General features: G+C 43.4%; 1 protein-coding gene across 1 annotated transcript in view; it reads left to right on the forward strand.

Moving 5' to 3' along the window:
• Nucleotides 1-6,000, forward strand: part of LOC124020538 (plexin-A4-like) — a gene marked incomplete at its 3' end in the record, with an annotated part of 200,237 nt that overhangs the window by 128,737 nt on the left and 65,500 nt on the right. The window lies entirely within an intron of this gene.

Below are 6,000 nucleotides of genomic sequence, written 5' to 3' on the forward strand. Positions count from 1 at the left end.
ATTCATCTCTCTCTCTCTCTCTCTCTCTTTCTCTTACGCACTCACTCACATTCTCTCTCTTTCTATCTCTGCCTTTGACTCTGTATCTCGCCCTCTCTCACACACATTGTCACTGCCAATCCCCCATACCCTCACTCCATCCCCCCTCCACTGTATTGGAGTCAGAGATAGTGCTGGCTAGAGGCCCTAGGGGCCAGGTATATTTCTCACTCCACTTTAAATTGAAAATTGGATTCTTGTGCTCTTGCTGATCGCCCTGGGGTGGTGTGTGTGTGTGTGTGTGTGTGTGTGTGTGTGTGTGTGTGTGTGTGTGTGTGTGTGTGTGTGTGTGTGTGTGTGTGTGTGTGTGTGTGTGTGTGTGTGTGTGTGTGTGTGTGTGTGTGTGTGTGTGTGTGTGTGTGTGTGTGTGTGTGTCTCCACTCCCCACCCCTCCTCTGTGTATCGGTGGAGCACATCTCAGGCAGGTGTGCTTAGCACCTCCAGCCCTACACGGCCCTGCTGGCACACAGAGGACCATGGAAGGGCAGAGAAGCTGCAGCTACTGTGACAGAGAAAACACAGTGGAACTAAAGCATTACACCATAAACGGGGATGGGAGCGACAAACTGGAAGAGAGACAGAGAGATATACACTGAACAAAAATATAAACGCAACATGTAAAGTGTTGTTCCCATACGCACATAAAGCACATTTGTTTACATTCCTGCTAGTGAGCATTTCTCCTCTGCCAAGATAATCCATCCACCTGACAGGTGTGGCATATCAAGAAACTGATTAACAGCATGATCATCACACAGGTGCACCTTGTGCGGGGGGCAATAAAAGGACACTCTAAAATGTGCAGTTTTGTCACACAACAAAATGCCACAGCGTACAATTGGCTGCAGGAATGTCCACCAGAACTGTTACCAGATTATTTTATGTGAATTTCTCTACCATAAACTGCCTCCAACATAGTTTTAGAGAATCTGTCAGTACATCCAACCGACCTCAAACCAGCAGACCTGTCAGTGAGTAGTTTGCTGATGTTGTGAACAGAGTGCCCCATGGTGGTGGTGGGGTTATGGTACAGGCAGGTATGGTTTGGGATCCTGAGGCCCATTGTGAGGCCAATTTTTTCAAGGTATCTGTGACCAACAGATGTATATCTGTATTCCCAGTCATGTGAAATCCATATATTATTGCCTAATGAATTTACTTCAATTGATTGATTTCCTCATATGAACTGTAACTCAGTAAAATCTTTGAAATTGTTGCGTATTGCGTTTATAGTTTTGTTCAGTATATATACACAGTTCCTTCAGAAAGTACTCACACCCCTTGACTTTTTAGAGCCTGAATTTTAAATGGATTAAATTGAGATTTTTTAGGTCGCTGGTCTACACACAATACCCCATCAAATTGATGGAAAGTGGTGTTGTGGGAAAAACATACATCATTATACAATCATGTACACAAACAACAAGTGTGCGGTTAAAATTGGCAAAAAAACGCACATTTCTTTCCACATGGCCAGGGGGTGAGACAGGGATGCAGCTTAAGCCCCACCCTCTTCAACACATATCAACACATTGGCGAGGGCACTAGAACAGTCTGCAGCACCCGGCCTCACCCTACTAGAATCTGAAGTCAAATGTCTACTATTTGCAGATGATCGGGTGCTTCTGTACAGATTCTGTCAGACCTGGGCCCTGGCAGTAAATCTCAGTAAGACAAAAATAATAGTGGTACAAAAGACGTCCAGTTGCCAGGACCACGAATACAAATTCCATCTACACACCATTGCCCTAGAACATACAAAAAAAACTATACATACCTCGGTCTAAACATGAGCGCCACAGTTAACACCGAATAATGCATACAGAGCAGAAGGGCGGGGGTGTTATGCCTTATGATTAACGAGACGTGGTGTGATCATAACAAGTCATTTTGTTCACGTGACCTAGAATTCCTTACAGTCAAATGGCCGCATTATTTACCAAGAGCATTCTCTTCGATTATAATCACAGTCGTGTATCTCCCCCCCTAAGTAGACCCATCGACGGCCCTGAAAGAACTTCATTGGACTCTATGTAAACTGGAGACCACATATCCTGAGGCTGCATTTACTGTAGCTGGGGATTTTAACAAGGCTAATCTGAAAACAAGGCTCCCTAAATTGTATCAGCATATCGAATGCGCGACCCAGGCTGGCAAAATCCTGGATCATTGTTGTTCTAACTTCCGTGACGCATACAAAGCCCTCCCCCGCCCTCCTTCCGGAAAATCTGACCACGACTCCATCTTGTTGCTCCCAACCTATAGACAGAAACTAAAACAGGAAACGCCCGTGCTCAGGTCTGTTCAACGCTGGTCCGACCAATCGGATTCCACGCTTCAAGATTGCTTCAATCACATGGACTGGGATATGTTCCACATATCGTCGGACAACTACATTGATGTATACGTTGATTCGATGAGCGAGTTTATTAGCAAGTGCATCGGTGATGTTGTACCCACAGTGACTATTAAAACCTTCCCTAACCAGAAACCATGGATTGATGGCAGCATTCACGTAAAACTGAAAGTGCGAACCACGGCTGTTATCAGGGCAAAGCGACCGGAAACATGACCGAATTAAAACAGTGTAGCTATTCCCTCCGCAAGGCAATCAAACAAGCTAAGCGTCAGCATAGAGACAAAGTAGAGTCGCAATTCAACGGCTCAGACAAGAGAGGTATGTGGCAGGGTCTACAGTCAATCACGGACTCCAAAAAGAAAACCAGCACAGCAGCGCCTCTTCAACCTCAGGAGGCTGATAAAAAACACTCACAAACTTTTACAGATGCACAATCGAGAGCATCCTGTCGGGTATCCCCGCCTGGTACTGCAACTGCTCCCCCCACAACCGTAAGGCTCTCCAGAGAGTAGTGAGGTCTGCACAACGCATCACCGGGGGCAAACTACCTGCCCTCCAGGACACCTACACTACCCGATGTCAAAACTGATAGAGACATATCCCAAGCGACTTACAGCCGTAATCGCTGCAAAAGGTGGCGCTACAAAGTATTAACTTAAAGGGGCTGAATAATTTTGCACGCCCAATTTTTCAGTTTTTGATTTGTTAAAAAAGTTTGAAATATCCAATAAATGTCGTACCACTTCATGATTGTGTCCCACTTGTTGTTGATTCTTCACAAAAAAATACAGTTTTATATCTTTATGTTTGAAGCCTGAAATGTGGCAAAAGGTCGCAAAGTTCAAGGGGGCGGAATACTTTCGCAAGGCACTGTACATATTCTTATTCATTACTTTACACTTGTGTGCATAAGGTAGTTGTTGTGAAATTGTCCGATTTCTTGTTAGATATTACTGCATGGTTGGAACTAGAAGCACAAGCATTTCGATACATTCGCATTAACATCTGCTAACCATGTGTATGTGACAAATACATTTTGATTTGATTTGAAAGGACATTTGAAATGTCTTTATTCTTTTTGAACTTGTTCACTGTAAATTTGTATTGTTTATTTAGCTTTTGTTTATTATCTATTTCACTTGCTTTGGCAATGTTAACATATGCTTCCCCTGCCAATAAAGCCCTTGAATTGAAATTGAATTGCCAAAATCAGAGAACACAGCTCGTAAGTGAGGAAAGAGTGACGCAGACAGAGCTAGTGACAGAGGGAAAGAAAGGAGGGGCTTGCAAAGTGTGTGTGTGTGTGTGTGTGTGTGTGTGTGTGTGTGTGTGTGTGTGTGTGTGTGTGTGTGTGTGTGTGTGTGTGTGTGTGTGTGTGTGTGTGTGTGTGTGTGTGTGTGTGTGTGTGTGTGTGTGTGTGTGTGTGTGTTGATGTCTCAGGGGTGGAGAGAACACAGCCTTGCTGTGTTGCTCCATTCAGCAGACAGAGAACACAGACTCTATTAATCTATTCTCCTCTCCTTCTCCTCTCAACATAGACTCTATTAATCTATTCTCCTCTCCTTCTCCTCTCAACATAGACTGACTGTCTGTGACTTGCTCCACCACTGGACTCTATTCATCTATTCTCCTCTCCTCCTCCTCTCAACATAGACTCTATTCATCTATCTTCTCTCCTTCTCCTCTCAACATAGACTCTATTCATCTCTTCTCCTCTCCTTCTCCTCTCAACATAGACTCTATTCATCTATTCTCCTCTCCTTCTCCTCTCAACATATACTCTATTCATCTCTTCTCTCCTTTAGTGTCTCACCATAGACTCTATTCATCTCTTCTCCTTCAAGTGAGACCTTGTTTGTGTCATCTATTCTCCTCTCCTTCTCCTCTCAACATAGACTCTATTAATCTATTCTCCTCTCCTTCTCCTCTCAACATAGACTCTATTCATCTCTTTTCTCCTTCTCCTCTCAACATAGACTCTATTCATCTCCTCTCCTCCTCTCAACATAGACTCTATTCATCTCCTCTCCTTCTCCTCTCAACATAGACTCTATTCATCTCTTCTCTCTTCTGTCTCAACATAGACTCTATTCATCTCTCCTTCCTCTCAACATAGACTCTATTCATCTCTTCTCTCTTTCAGTGTCTCACCATCTCCTCTCTCCTCTCAACATAGACTCTATTCATCTCTTCTCTCTCTCTCCTCTATTCAACTCCTCTATTCAACATAGACTCTATTCATCTCTCCTTCAGTGTCTCACCATTCATCTATTCATCCTCTCCTTCTCTCTCTCATTCATCTCTTCTCCTTCAGTGTCTCAGACTCTATTCATCTCTTCTCCTTCAGTGTCTCACCATAGACTCTCTCCTCTCCTCTCCTTCAGTGTCTCACCATAGACTCTATTCATCTCTTCTTCTCCTTTAGTGTCTCACCATAGACTCTATTCATCTCTTCTCTCTCACCATAGACTCTATTCATCTCTTCTCCTTCAGTGTCTCACCATAGACTCTATTCATCTCTTCTCCTTCAGTGTCTCACCATAGACTCTATTCATCTCTTCTCCTTCAGTCTCACCATAGACTCTATTCATCTCTTCTCCTTCAGTGTCTCACCATAGACTCTATTCATCTCTCACTCCTTCTCTTCAGTGTCTCACCATAGACTCTATTCATCTCTTCTCTCCTTTAGTGTCTCACCATTCTAGTGTCTCACCATAGACTCTATTCATCTCTTCTCCTTCAGTGTCTCACCATAGACTCTATTCATCTCTTCTCCTTCAGTGTCTCACCATAGACTCTTATGTCTCACCATAGACTCTATTCATCTCTTCTCCTTCAGTGTCTCACCATAGACTCTATTCATCTATTCATCTCTAGACTCTATTCATCTCTTCAGTGTCTCACCATAGACTCTATTCATCTCTTCTCCTCAGTGTCTCACCATAGACTCTATTCATCTCTTCTCTCTTCAGTGTCTCACCATAGACTCTATTCATCTCTTCTCCTTCAGTGTCTCACCATAGACTCTATTCATCTCTTCTCCTTCAGTGTCTCACCATAGACTCTATTCATCTCTTCTCCTTCCTCACCAGACTGTCTCACCATAGACTCTATTCATCTCTTCTCCTCCTTCTATTGTCTCAGTGTCTCACCATAGACTCTATTCATCTCTTCTCCTTCAGTGTCTCACCATAGACTCTATTCATCTCTTCTCCTCTGTCTCACCATAGACTCTATTCATCTCTTCTCCTTCAGTGTCTCACCATAGACTCTATTCATCTCTTCTCCTTCAGTGTCTCACCATAGACTCTATTCATCTCTCCTTCAGTGTCTCACCATAGACTCTCTCCTTGTCTCACCATAGACTCTATTCATCTCTTCTCCTTCAGTGTCTCACCATAGACTCTATTCATCTCTTCTCCTTCAGTGTCTCACCATAGACTCTATTCATCTCTTCTCCTTCAGTGTCTCACCATAGACTCTATTCATCTCTTCTCTCCTTTAGTGTCTCACCATAGACTCTATTCATCTCTTCTCTCTTCAGTGTCTCACCATAGACTCTATTCATCTCTTCTCCTTCAGTGTCTCACCATAGACTCTAT

Source organism: Oncorhynchus gorbuscha, unplaced genomic scaffold (assembly GCF_021184085.1).
Source record: "Oncorhynchus gorbuscha isolate QuinsamMale2020 ecotype Even-year unplaced genomic scaffold, OgorEven_v1.0 Un_scaffold_849, whole genome shotgun sequence".
NCBI classification, from domain to species: domain Eukaryota; kingdom Metazoa; phylum Chordata; class Actinopteri; order Salmoniformes; family Salmonidae; genus Oncorhynchus; species Oncorhynchus gorbuscha.